Below are 14,539 nucleotides of genomic sequence, written 5' to 3'. Positions count from 1 at the left end.
AAAGAAAGTTCTGGCATATCAGGAGGCTATATACGCCAGTTGGCAATGCCACCCTGAGATGAGTATCGGTTAATCTTTTGCGGAGTTTGTTCTTTGCTGTTTTTCCGGGCTCTACCTGGTCATCTTCTTTCTATTAATTGATCCACCTGGCTACTGTAAGCCTTTAAGTTTGAAATCCTTGGATTAAACTATTTCAGTGGTCCCTCCCAGCATTAATAATATCTATCATTGACGCTCTGGAACTTTTATTTAGGAACATTATATTCTTCTAGAATTTTATTTTTTTGGTGCTGGGGATGAACCCAGGCCTTTGCTCATGCTAGGCAAATGTTCTCATGCCGAGCTACACCTCAGTGTGAACACTAAGTAAATGAGGTATGTGAAGATAGGCAAAGTGACACTCAGGTTACCTTGCCATAGTCCTTTCTCTCCAGTCCCTGGAAGGGTTACCACCCATGCTCATGATGGGCAGTAAAGATATCTGACCAGTACCCTGCTTGAATTGTTCCTTGACCTTTGGATAACCCCAGTCCCTGCTTGGGATTATGCTCTGGTCTTGAGGAGCCTTTGGCATTACCCAGCTCATTGTTTCTGACTGATCCCAGGGAAGACTATTGTCTTGAGATAAGAGAAGAGCCTTAAAAAATGGAAGACCCAAATGGCATGAGAAAATGAGGAGGTAAATGACCCAGACAAATGGAAACTTTGTTCCAGAAAAAGATGATTTAACATGATCTAAAGGAAGCAAAGAAAAAAATAGATCTGTTCGTTCAACACCCCTCACAGCTCAGGATCCATATGCTGCGCCTGCTGCGACACGGTGTGCAACTCTGCTTTTGATCTTTGCAAAGTTGGAAAGGAACCCAAAATACATGCAGCAGAAGCAAAAAATTGACAAAGGAGATTACGACAAGGTAAAAGGCTGCAAATCCAAAGAAATGCTCAGTGTGTAAGGGTCCGGCGAAACGTCGGAGAAGGAGAGACCACACGAGACTAGCTTCATGCAATGGCAAGGGGGATTTTTATTAGGGATCCGTTCCAACGCGTTGGGGCTCTGTGCTCACTCAAGAAGGGAGAGCGGCCCAGAGCCCAGAGCAGAGGTCAAGCAGAGCTTAAGTACACTTTTTGGAGAGGGTGGGGGGCTTTGCATACATCAGAACAAATCATCATGAGGCGCGGGAAAATTGAACAACAACTCTGATACATGATTAGTCCATTCATTGGCGGGAACAGGCTGGGCAGGGGTGATTGGTCACCTCTAAACTGGGTACACATTCAAACTGATTGGTTCAGGCCCTGTGACAAACTGCACAGGGCCCTAGGCTGAATGGCCAGTAGGGTGTTATCTTAACTATCTCAGGAATCTGGGTGTAACAGAGAATTTAATAATACCTAATCTTTTACATTTTAATTCAAGCTTTCCAGCTTAGAAACTTTACCCTTTCAAGTGGAGTGGAGAGACAACCTATGAAATGGAGAAAGTAGGTGCAAGGCGAACATCTGATTAGGTTTCAGTATCCAAAATATACAAAGAACTTAAACAACTCAAGAGCAGGAAGACAAATAATCCAATTAAAAAATGGGCAAAGGATCTAAATAGATGTTTCTCAAACAAAGACATACAAATGGCCAAGAATATGTGAAAATTCATTAATGCTCAAAGTCATTAATCATCCCAGAAATTCAAATTAAATGCACAATGAGATGATACCCCACACCCATTAGAATGGCTATTATCAAAAAGTTGAAGGACAAGTGCTGGAGAGGTGGGGAGAAAAGAGAACCCTTGCACACTATTATGCAAATTAGGATAGCCAATACAGAAAACAGTATGGAGGTTCCTTGAAAAATTAAAAAATAGAACTACCATATGGCCCAGAAATTCCACTGCTGGGTGTATATCCAGAGGAAATGAAATCAATATGTCAGAGAGTTATCTGCACTTCTATGCTCATTACAACATTATTATGTTTATTATTTTTTGTGGTACTAGGGATTGGACACAGGGGCACTTAATCACTGAGCCACATCCTCATTATTATTATTATTTTTTTGGTAGGGTGGGTACTGGGATTGAACTCAGGGGCACTTAACCACTGAGCCACATCTCCAGCCCTTTTTAATATTTTATTTAGACACAGGGTCTCACTGAGTTGCTTAGCACCTTGCTGATGCTGAGGCTGGCCTCAAACTTGAGATCCTCCTGCCTCAGTCTCCTGAGCTTCTGGGATTACAGGCATGTGCCACTGTGCCTTACTCATTGCAACATTATTTACAATAGCCAAGATATGGAATCAACCTAATAGTCCATGAATGAATGAATGGATAAAGAAAATGTGGAATATAAACACAAAGAATATCATCTAGCCTTAAAAAAGAAAAAAGAAAATCCTGTCATTTGTGGCTAACTGGGTGAAACTGAAGGACACTATCTTAAGTGAAATAAGCTTGGCCCAGAATGACAAATATGAATTACATGATCCCATTTATATGTGGAATCTAAAAGAAGTTGAACTCAGAAAGACAGAGAAAATGGTATTACGAGGGAATTGGGGAAATGGTTAAAGGAAAAAAATTTCATTTAGGAAAAAATTTCAAGTAGAAATTACACAAATATCCATCAACTGATGAATAGATAAGTTAAATGTGAATATAATATGAATTCTACAACATGAATGAAGATTGAAAACACCATGTTATATGAAAGAAGCCAGACACATAAGCTTAATTTGAGTCCATTTACATGAAACCTCCAGAACAGTCAAATCAAAAGACAGAAAGTAGATTGATGGTTGGCAGAGGCTGGGGCCATGGTGGAAGAAATGGGGAGTGTTTATATGGGGTGAAGAAAATAGCCTGGAATTGGGTAGTGGTGATGGGTATATAACCGTGTGAATACTATAAACATCAATGAACTATATACTTCAAAAGGATAAATTTTTAAGGTACAGAAATTCCATATTAATAAAGCTGTTATTTAAAACCAAATAATGAAATAATCAAATTTTCTACACAGTAGAAAATAAAATGCTATGATTAATAAAATTCTATTTGGACAAAACATTGATCAATGAATCATGCTCTTTTGTGAAATCTACTTTGAAAAAGTGGATTGAATAAAATTGATTGCATCCATCATTCAGACTTCAGCTGGGCAAAAATTAAAAAGCAAAAAACAAGTAATAAAACTGGAAGTGCTTTAGCTGTTCTTCATAGAAAATGCTGCAAAATCAAGTTGGCTTAATGGCATTCATACCAGAAGCAATGATAATGATAACTGGCATTACTATTATTACTATTATTTCTAATATTGGGGATTTAACCCAGGGGTGCTTTACTACTGAGCCACATCCCCATCCCTATTTATTTATTTAGAGACAGGATTTCACTAAGTTGGCTTAGGCCTTGCTAAGTTGCTGAGGCTGGCCTCAAACTTTTGATTCTCCTTTTCCAGCTTTCTGAGCTGCTGGGATTACAGGTGGGTGCCATTATGCCTGACTTAGAAACTATTTCTTAACAAAACTAATAAATATCAGTATTATTTTAATTAAAATATTGATACTGGGCTGGGGATGTGGCTCAAGCGGTAGCGAGATCACCTGGCATGCATGCGGCCCAGGTTCGATCCTCAGCACCACATACCAACAAAGATGTTGTGTCCGCCGAAAACTAAAAAATAAATATTAAAAAATTCTCTTAAAAAAAAAAGAGGCTGAGTATGTAGTGTGGATATAAAGCACCCTTGGGTTCAATTTCTAGTACCAATAAAAAATTTTAAAAAAATATTGATACTAAAATGCTGAATCAAAAAATACATCTTGATTCAAAATGGCAGATTAGAATGTGCCATGCCCTTCAATTCCAATATCAGGCTAACATCTGTAAATTGTTGGTTGTATTTAGTTTGCTAGGACTGCCTTAACAAATTCCCACAGACTGGGTAGTTCACAACAGATATCTATTTGCTCTTAGGCTGGGGTGTAGCTCAGTGGTAGAGTACTTGCTCAGCATAAGGGAAGCCCTGGATTCAATCCCAGCACTGCAAAAAAACAAAACCAAAACCAACCAAACAAACAAAAACTTCACAGTTCTGGAGGCTGAATCCAAGATCAGGGTGTGGGCAGATTTGGTTTCTTCTGAGATTTCCCTTTGGCTTGCAGACAGCTGCTTTCTCAATGTCTTCACAAGGTCTTTCTTCAGTGTCTGTGTCCTAACTCCTCTTTTTACAAAGACACTAGTCAGATGGGATTAGGACCCACCTTCATAGTCTCCTTTTTAACATGATCACCCCTTTAAAGGTCATATCTCCAAATAGAGTCATTCTCAGGTACTGGGGGTAGCGACATCAACATATCAATTTAGGGGTACACAGTTCCACCCAGAATGTTTGTTTGGTATTAGTACATTCTGGTACTTCCCTCATGACCTCCTGGGGTCACAGAATATTAAGAACTGTAAACCTCAGATGTCATCTGGTATAGTTTTCACCTTCTCTCTTTCAGAAAGAGAAATGAATATAACATTATGCAAAGCCTGTTTCTCGTTCAACTTTCTATGGAAGTTTTCTTCTATATTTGTCCTTTTGAGGGACATCTTGTGCAGTACTGAGAGTGCTCGTTAGGAATGGCAAGGTCATTTGCATAGTTTAGCAACAATGGAGAATTACTTTTGAAAATAAAATGAAAAATAGCAAGTTGATAAGCCCAAAGCCATATGGCACCCAGACATTTTTAAAATTGCATCAGAATTAGGGGCTGGGGTTGTGACATATATATAAATAACTAAAGGTATTGTGTCCATCTACAACTAAAATTTTTTTAAAAAAAAAAGTGCATCAGAATTATTAGTTCACCTCAGAGCCGTATCAGGATCTTGCTTCGAAAAGCTTTAACTATGTTCAGAAGCATCCCAGATGCTATCTGATAATTGATATTTTGGTTCAGAGCTAGAAATATGAGGAAGGAAATCTTCAGAGGGCTTGGTCTTGGAGCCTTGTAACTTAGCTAGAGAATTCCAGGGTCCTCTTTATATTTGCTAGGGGAGAAGACTTCACCAACTTTAATTTTTTTTTGTCAATGGACCTTTATTTATTCATATGCAGTAGTGAGAATCGAACCTAGTGTCTCACACATTCTAAGCAAGCGTTCTACCACTGAGCCAGAACCACAGCCCCAGATTTCATCAATTTTTGATGAAATCTTAGAGATTCTTTTGATACTTTCTTAAAAGTGCCCTATCTAGGAACAATGATGAACAAAGTTTATTCAATTCATTCATTTTTAGAATTCTTCTTTCATCAAATATTTATTAAGTGTTTAACACATGTCTGACTTTGTGTCAAGTGATGGGTAACTGTCGTGATCACATGGTAGCCGAAGTTGGGAGAGAAGGCACTATGACAAGAGATTGCCTTGCAGCGTGATAGTTTTGCCAAAATCTTGGTCCTGGTCCCTGTTGCCAATCCAATAATGAGGACAGTTTTGAGAAAAAAGAAGGTTTATTGCTGAAGGGAAATCGAGGAATGAGAGACAGGTAAGCGAGAAATGAAAGATGGAGACCAGGCAGAGATACACATGAGAGTTTGTCAGAGCTGACAAATAAAGGCCATCTCTCTATAGGAGAAAGAGGCAACACAGGCTGGAGTTCTGGGACTTTTATGGGGGAGGCTCCAGAGTAAGAGCTGGGTGAGTCCTAATGCAGGTGGTTAAGGGTTGGGTTGGTATGAGGGAATGGTGAGCCTTTCTCAGAAAGGCCCTTGGGTGGGAAAGTGAAACTTTTTCCTTAAAATGGTGGCTGTCACTTAAGATGGCCATCCAGATGCCAAGCAAAGACCTTATATTTCCCCCTTTTTTTGTTTTTATTGGGCCCCCTAGGGAACAGGGACATAGGTCAATCTTCTATAACCGCTTCCTTCTGGGAAGGGGCAGTGTTTGAATCATTGGAACAATGATGAGGGTTATGTGATGGTGGAATGCTGTCCCTGGTGGCCCAATTTTGGTGAGGGATTGATATTCCTTCAGCAGAGGAGAGATGTTGTTTCTGATGTCCAAGGTCCTATTGGTGTTGTTTTATCTTGTCCTTTACTATACCAGATTGATTGACATAAAACTGGCTTTCCTCCTGTAGGTACAGACAAAGTCCACCTTTTTCGGCCATAAGAAGATCAAGGCCCCATGGATTCTACAGAACTACAGCAGCTAAAGAATCAAGCTGGGATTGTATAGTTACTATAGTTTGAGCAAGTTGCTGCAAGTCTCCTTGAAATTGGAATGATAATCCCTGGTAGTAGTCCCCTTGGGAGGTGAGTGCAGAATGAGGGAGGAGGGCAAAATTGAAAAAGGGAAGGATGGTGCTCGTGGTTCTGCAGTGTCCTCATGGTCCTCAGAGACTGAAGGAAGATTGGGGGTTCCAGCCTTGGAGAAACCAGCTTGAGAGGACCTGTGGGGCTCACTGTATAAAAGGGTGGAGAGGACTGTTTTAAATGGGAGTTATGAACCCAATATGGGATGCCCTCAAGGCAGGCCACTGAGGGAGTGGTGAGAATGATCCGATAAGGTCCAGTCCATTTTGCAGAGAGTTGAGAGGAGGAGAGGGCACCTCTTGGAGGGGGCATCTCTTTGAGAGGTACCAGGTCACCAGGAGAAAGAGTGGGAGAAGGAGAAGAGGCATAACTAAGCTTTGCCAGAACAGCACTACTGTATTGCCAAAGAAGTTTCCTAATGTATACAAGAAGGGGCCAGAAAAGATGAGGAGCAAGAGGTAGTGGAGAATCAGAGGGTGGTGAGCTGGGCAGGGAGAAAGGCCATCCATATAGAAGCTCAAAAGGGGAGATGTTGAGTGGCTTCTTTGAGAGGGTTTGTAACCTAAGAAGAAGCCAAGGGAAGGAGTTTAGTCCAACCTAAATGTAATTCAAGTGAGTGAGAATGTTCTTCAAGGTCTGGTTGGTACAGTCCACTTTGCCAGAACACTGGGGATGGTAGGGAACAGGAAAATGCCAGGAGATGTTGAGTGCCTTAGCTACAGACCATGAAACATGGGATCATTATCAGACTGGGGCCAGGAGGGGAGGCTGAATCGGGGAAGAATGTGTTCAATGAGGATGTTGGCCACATAGGGGCACATTTATTGGTGGTAGGAAAAGCCTCAACCCATCTCAAGAAGGTGTTGACAAGTACCAAGAGAAATTGGGGACATTTAGGTGAAATTCAGCTGCCAATCAGAGCAAGGGAGGTGTCCTCTTGCCTGGTGTTAAGGGAAGGCAGATGGGCAGAGATTAGAGGTGGAGTTGTTTTTTTGGCAGATTTCACAGGAGGCAGAGAGGGTAGAGAGAAATTGTAAGTCCTCTGGAGAGAGTTTAAGGTGGGAAGTGAGAAATTGTCTTAAAGATGTGGTGTTAGGGTGAAAGAGGTTGTGAAGGAAGGTAAGCATCTGTTGAGTGTCAGGTGAGGAAGAGTGCATTGGGGGACTAGCAAGGCAGAGGACCGCAGGTGCAGTAGGCTATTGGAGGGCAGTGGCCCTCGCCTCAGAGTCTGCCTTATTGTTGCCGAGTGTCACAAAAGTGGCATCTGTCTTTTGGGATTTACAAGGTGAGATTCTAACGGCAGTGGGAAGCTTTGAGGCCTGAAGGAGATCTGAGATAAAGAGGACATTAGTAATTGAAGTTCCCTTGGTGGTAAGAAATCCACACTCCTTCCAAATAGCAGAGTGGGAAAGAAATATGTGGAAAGCTTATTTAGAGTCAGTGTGGACATCGAGGGAGGCTCCCTTTGCCAAAGTGAGGACTCTCATGAGGGGGACAAGTTCAGCCTGCTGATTGGATGTATTACTGGGGAGGGGAGCAGGTTCCACAACTGAGGTAAGAGAGACTATAGCATGCCCTGCCTGACCAACTCCCTCCTGAAGGAAGCAGGAGCCATCTGAACCATGTGTATGTTGCCTGGAGCAAGGGGCCTTCCTGTAAGTGGGAGAGATGTGGAAGAAGCTCCTCCAGAGTTTCAATGCATGAATGGGTAAGAGGACAATAGGTGGAAGAGTCCTGAGCAGTGGGAAGAAGAGTAGCAGGATTTAAAGGTGAGCACATGTAGAAAGTAAGACTGGGATCTTCCACCAGGGAAACCTGTAGAGATAAAAGGTTACAGGGGGCAGGGAATGTAAGCCCTTGTAGGTGAGGAGTTCCTTTAGGTGATGGGAGCCAGAATGGTGAGTGGGGCCCCAATGGTTAAGCTGCAGCCAACCTTGGTGGGCAAGGGGTCCATCCCAAACAGTAGGGTCAAGATCCTTCCATAGATAAGCCACAGGGGCAAAGGTTGGCTCCAGCATATGTCCGAGGACCCCTAGAGCAAGTTCATGCTTTCTAGCCACATAAAGGTGAAATGGGCATGTGAGGTCAGGGAGAGGGAGAGAGAGCGAAAGTTTTGAAGTCATTCTTCTGTGTTGTAGCCAGAGGAAAAATTAAATTGACACTTTTTTTTTTTTTCTTATCAAGCCTGCTGAGTCTGCCCTTTGAATTTCAATGTTAGCTTCAGTGTGGCCTTGGCCAGGGATGTTGCTACCTAGGGCTTTACAATGTACTATGCCAATAGAAGAAGGGAGGAGGGTTCTGGGTCCCTTGTTTGTCTAGAAGTAGGGTCTCTGGAGGAATTTAGAGCTTTAGTGGCAAGTCGAAGCTGGGCTGGGGAGCAAGAGGAGCAAAGGGAAGGCTTAGAGTGGAGAAAGGAGAAAGCCTGCATATTAGGGATTTCCTTCCGTTTTCCTGAGCGCTCACAAAAATTATGAAGATTCCATAAAATATTGGGATCAAAGGTGCCATTAGGTGGCCTTTGTCCAAGTCTTAGAAGGGCCATGACTAAGTAGAAAGTTGAATTATTCAGGATCCAAATGTAGTGGGGCTAAGTGGGCGAGGAAGCAGCCGAGAGTGAGTCAAATGGGATTCTGGACTGGGAGTTCCCCGAGGCCAGCTGGAGTGCTGGAGTGGCTAGAGGCCGGTGTCCCCTGGCTCCAGGCCAAACCAGAGTGAGAGAGAGGACAGCAGCGAAAAGGGGTCATCACCACACAATTCACTGGCCCTGGGGCTGAAGCCTTTCTACTTCCCTAGTCCTGGGCTTTGCCGGTAGAGAGTCTTGGTGCCTGACGAGGGCTTTGGTGAGCTCTGCTGAGGAGTTGAGAACCACCAAGGGGAAGGGTTGGGAAGTTCGAGAACCTTGGTGCTGGGCCAAGATCTAAGTTAACTTTTGTCTCTAGAGAGGAGACTTGTCACTGCAGTCTCTAGGGGGTAGACTCGTGGGGAGGAGGGGAAGGGCGAAATCACTTACCCAAATGAGGCTGGTGTGTGGATGGAGAAGGAGAGCACTAGGTGAATGGAAGGAGGTGTGTGGCAATTGTCCTGGGCCCTCAGGCCAGGATCCCAAAGCAGCTCAAATCCCAGGAGGGCAGAGCGAAGCTGATGGGAGAATGTGATCAAGGCTGCTCTGCAAAGAGAGGGAGAGCAGCAGCAAGGAGGGAGAGCAGGTATTGTGATTAGGCCAGAAAGTGGATGGGGTTTTGAGATGGATGTGAATGGGCTCCTGATGTGAGGCGATAGAAAGACTTGAGACATCCCAGACAGTAGGGTCCACCTCGGAAAGGCGTGATGGGAAGGCACTGGCAGACGGAATAGGGGATGGTCCTAAGGTGAGAGTGAGGATCAGGGGAGCGGCAAGCGAGTCTGCATGGAAGTGTATATGAGGGGAGAAGGAAAGCATGGCACCCAACTTTGTGAGGATGTCCCCTCCCATAAGGGGAACAGGGCACTGTGGAATGACCAAAAAGGAGTAGGTAAAAATTAGAGCCAAAAGCGTAAACAAGGCTAGGTGTCTGTAAGGGTTTGTAAGGTTTACCCTCTACCCTGACAATAGAGGTCACAGAATGAGTAGCAGGTCCCCAGAACTCCTCGAGGACTGAATATGTAGCCCCAGTGTCTAGGAGGAAGGAGACAGGCCTACCTGAAATATGCAGAGTTACCCTGGGTTCCCGCAGAATGATGGTAGTGGTCAGGTGATGGGGACCTGGATCTCATTGTCAGTCCTCTGCAGCCAGTCCTAAGAGTTGGAAAAGGGAACCAGTAGGGCCAGATGGCTGGAGGCCACTATAGGCTCAGGGACAGTCAAAGGCCCAGTGTCCCTTCTGATGGCATTTAGGACAAGGGCCTGAAGGCTTGCAAGGCTTAGAACATGTATGAACCCAGTGACCCACCTGACCACATTTAAAACTGGGTCTGGGTGGTCCCGAGGGACCTTTTCATGGGCCAGTGGGAGCAGGAACAGATGCTAAGGCAGGACAAATGTCTTGAGAGTGCATCTGATATTTCTGCTTCCGGGCCTTTTCATGTTTCTTGTTATATACCTTAAAAGCCTCCCAAAACCTGGGCTTGGGGAGTTAGGGGCCCCCTCTAGAGGTGCCTTAGTTTGGCTTTAATATTGGGGAAACTATGGGAGAAAAAGTAGATCATTATTAGTTGTCTCCCATTTGAAGTTTCAGGGTCCAGATCAGTATATTGTAAGAAAGCCTTGCTCAGGTGGTCTAAAATGCTGAAGGGTTTTCATTCTTGGGAGATTTCTGGAGCGTTTCATAATTGATAGGTTTATGGTCTGTCTTTCTAAGTCCTGCCATGAGGCAAGTAATGAATTGGTTTTCACTAGTTATTCCTCTTGGTGAATTATAATTCCAATTGGGGTCCCGATCAGGGACTGCTTCAGTGCCAATTGGATGGGCAGGGGAGGTCTGATGTACCTCATCAGCATAATTTCTAGCTTGCTCCCAAACTCGCCTGCGCTCCTCGGGCAAGAGGATGTTAGATTAGATCGTATGGACATTGTGGAAGGTCAAATTATATGATTGAGTCAGATATAGAGACTCTTTGATACATGTAGTGGAGCTTAAAGTATAGGACCCAACCTGCTTTTCTGTGAAAGATCTGACAAAAATAAAGGCACATGAACTGTGATTACATCACCTACCCCAGCCACCTTGCATAGAGGACACAGAGATGTGGGTTGGGCAGAGGCAGCCCATGAGCATGTGGCAGGAGGAGAGAAGGGTGGAGGGGCCAAGGGGAGAGTTGCAGTGGAGACTTCGTTAGAAAGAGAATTGTGGTATGGTGGGGGCTCATCCTCTGGGTCGAAGGAAAGGAGTCCTGGGTAGGATCTTCTGTCCCTTTGGAAGCAGGCATAGGGGAGGTGAGAGCTAAGAGGACTTGTGCAAGAGAGCAAGAGTTGCAGAGAGAGGGCTTAGAACGCAGAGAGGAGAGGGCCTGAATGTATAATATCTCTTTTCATTTTCCCGAACGCTTATAATAGTTGAAAAGATCCCTGATAATATTGGGATCTAGAGTGCCATTAAGAGGCCATTTAGAGTTGTTATCCAAAGGATATTGAGGCCACATCTGATTGGGGGGTTTAGGTCCAGGGTGAGAGAGAGAGACCCTAGGTTAGCCAGGAGGCATCCTAGGGGACTATGGGAGGGAATGGACAAGGAGCTACCCATGGTGAGACATGGGAGGTGAGTTTGGAGGTGGGGCATCCCCCAGTCGCTAGTATCACCCAGTGGAGAGGACAGTTATGCTCAGGGGTCATCACCATAGCTGGGTAAGCATCAGGGCAGGAGCCCGTAGAGGCACTTGGGCACCAGATTGGGACTAGGTAGTAGGGGCAGAAGCCCATAGAATGGGCAGAAGCCTGAAGAGATTAACCCAAGGCCGAGAAGTCTCACCAGGAATAACTCCGAATTATCCTCAGTGTTTTTTTCTCAAAACCCAGGACCCAAATAAAAGACCACCTATAGACCTGGTTGACAGTAGGGATCAGTCATAGCTGTGAAAGCTGTGGCTGGGGGTACCCCCAACCATACGGTGACCCTGGGAGTACTGGACAATCAAGGTCACTTCCCGGGACCGTAGGTTGTTTAGGTCGGCCAGAGACAAGGGTCTTACCTGAAATGTCTGGCGGTGGGTGCAGAGAGGGCATTCGGCAGAACCGAGGGCCTGATCCCCTGATGGAATCCGGATCGGGCCCGGGATTCTCAGTGACCCTTGAAGAGGGGAGCGGGCACACTGGGGAACCTGATTCTGGTTTTCGGCACCAAAAAAAAAAAAAGGCGGGGGGAAGCAAGGAACAAGAGACAGGTCAGCGAGAAAGACGGAGACCAGGCAGAGATACAAGGAGAGTTTATTTGTCAGAGCTGAAAAATAAAGGCCATCTCTCTATAGGAGAGAGAGAGGCAACACAGGCTTGAGTTCTAGGACTTTTTTTTGGGCGGGGGGTGCTCAGGAATCCGAGCCTGGCAGGTCCTAATGCCAGGGTTAGGGGTTGGGTTGGTATAAGGGAGTGGTGAGCCTTTCTCAGAAAAGCTCTTGGGCGCGAAAGTGAAACTTTTTCCTTAAAATGGTGGCTGTCACTTAAGATGGCCATCCAGATGCTAAGCAAGGACCTTATAATTGGGCTGGGGATGTGGCTCAAGCGGTAGCGCGCTCGCCTGGCATGTATGCGGCTCGGGTTCGATCCTCGGCACCACATACCAACAAAGATGTTGTGTCCGCCGAAAACTAAAAAATAAATATTAAAACAATTCTTTCTCTCTCTCTCTCTCTTTCTCTTTAAAAAAAAATTCAGAGAGTGCTCACAGCTGTTACAGTTTGGATGTGCGGTGTTCCCCAAAAGCTACCTTGTTTAGGCTGTTGAAGATGTCTGGCCCTTCACACCTTGAGTCCTGGGTTTCAAAATCATGGCAAGAATGTCCTAATTGCTTTGTGACACATGCTTGGAACTATGGTCTTTAGCCTGTCATTATGCTACAACTGCTTTGAACCAAGGGCCTGGAACATTTCTTGTAAGGGACCGGTGAAATGTCGGAAGAAGAGACCACAAGAGACTGGCTTCATGCAAAACACACAAGGGGATTTTTATTTAGGATCCAATTCAGCACACTGAGACTCTAGGCCCACTCAAGAAGTGAGACCAGCCCAGAGCCCAGAGCAGGGGTTGAACAATGCTTAAGTACACCTTTTGGGGAGGACGGGGGGGGGGGGGGGGGGGGGGGGGGCTTTGCATACATCACAGTCTCCTTTAACAAATCACCTTACACCGCAGGAAAATCAAACAACAATTCTTAGACTTGATTAGTACATTTATTGGCGGGAACAGGGCTGGCTGGAGTGATAGGTCTTTCCTAAGGAGGGGGCTACATTTAAACTGATTGGTTCGGACCCTGAATGTCTTCGTGACAAGCAGCACAGGGTCTTGAATGCTTATGTGAGGAGTTGCACAAGACCCCAGGCCATAAATCAACTAAATGGCCAGTAGGGCCTTGTCCTAACTGCCTCAGGAATTTAACCCAGGCTTTGCAGTTTAGAAGCAGGTTTACAATGCCTGGTCCTTTACATTTTAACTCAGGCTTTGCAGCTTAGAAACTTTACCCTTTCATTCTGAACAGGTGAATCATAGAGTGATATACATGTACAGACTGCTGTGGGACTTCCTTGCTGGTCAGTGGCCATAGGAGCCAGGATCATTGTACATAATAGATAGGATCACCTCATGATCATCCACCCACTGCCAAAGAAACCTTTAAAAAGCCAGGCCATCTTTTGCACGCCATTATCAAGGAGCAAAACTTCCAAAGGAATTTTGGGATTCATACTTAGGGAGAAGGCGGGTTAATGGCTTCTTTGTACTCTATTTTTACTTCCTTTCTGGGGAGTCTAACATCCAGGGTCTGGTGATGGTTTTTGTTGTTATTGTTGTTGTTTTTGTAGTGGTTAAGGACTAGGCATACATCATGTTATACCAACAACATAAAAGCAGTTCATGATTTATTTCATCCAGTCATCCCACTTTATCTGAGGGGGGTAAGTTCTAAGACGTTCTGTGGATGTCTGAAACTGCAGGAAGCAGGTTTTTGTATACTTCATTTTATATATATATATATATATATATATATATATATATATATATATATATAAAATTCCATAATAAAACTTTGTTCTCAGTAAAAAATTAATAAAAAGCCAGGCATGGTAGCACATGCCTATAATTCCAGTGTCTCGAGAGGCTGAGACAGGAGGATTGCGAGTTCAAAACAAGCTTCAGCAAAGTGAGGAGCTAAGCAACTCAATGAGACCCTGTCTCTAAATAAAATATAAAATAGAGCTGGGGATGTAGCTCAGTGGTTGAGTTCCCCGGAGTTCAATCCCCAGTACCCACCCCCGCAAAAGATTAATAATAATTAATAGTAAAATAGAGCAATAATAATAATATAATAAAATTGCTTAAAACTTATGAATTGTTTATTTCTGGATTTTCCATTTAATATTTTCAAACCACAGTTGATCATAAGTAACTGAAATCACAGATAAGGTATAATCATAGACAAGGTGGGGTGATTGTAATATGGCAAGTATTTACTGATGCTATAATAGGGATGGGGTATAAACATAGCCAGAACATAGTCCTCAAGAGGTGAGATCCATGTGTCTGCTATTAATTACAATAAGGTAGTAAATATTAAA

At 44.1% G+C, this 14,539-nt stretch overlaps 1 long non-coding RNA gene across 1 annotated transcript in view; it reads left to right on the top strand.

Moving 5' to 3' along the window:
• LOC308658896 overlaps window positions 1-14,539 on the top strand; it is a 76,101-nt gene that overhangs the window by 47,643 nt on the left and 13,919 nt on the right. Inside the window, exon 4 of the long non-coding RNA XR_014024248.1 lies at window positions 6,127-6,301. This is a non-coding gene — a long non-coding RNA (uncharacterized lncRNA). The remainder of the gene's footprint in view (window positions 1-6,126; window positions 6,302-14,539) is intronic.

Source organism: Spermophilus citellus (assembly GCF_964194105.1).
Source record: "Spermophilus citellus genome assembly, chromosome: 10".
NCBI classification, from domain to species: domain Eukaryota; kingdom Metazoa; phylum Chordata; class Mammalia; order Rodentia; family Sciuridae; genus Spermophilus; species Spermophilus citellus.
This window is presented reverse-complemented; position numbering and strand designations above follow the sequence as displayed.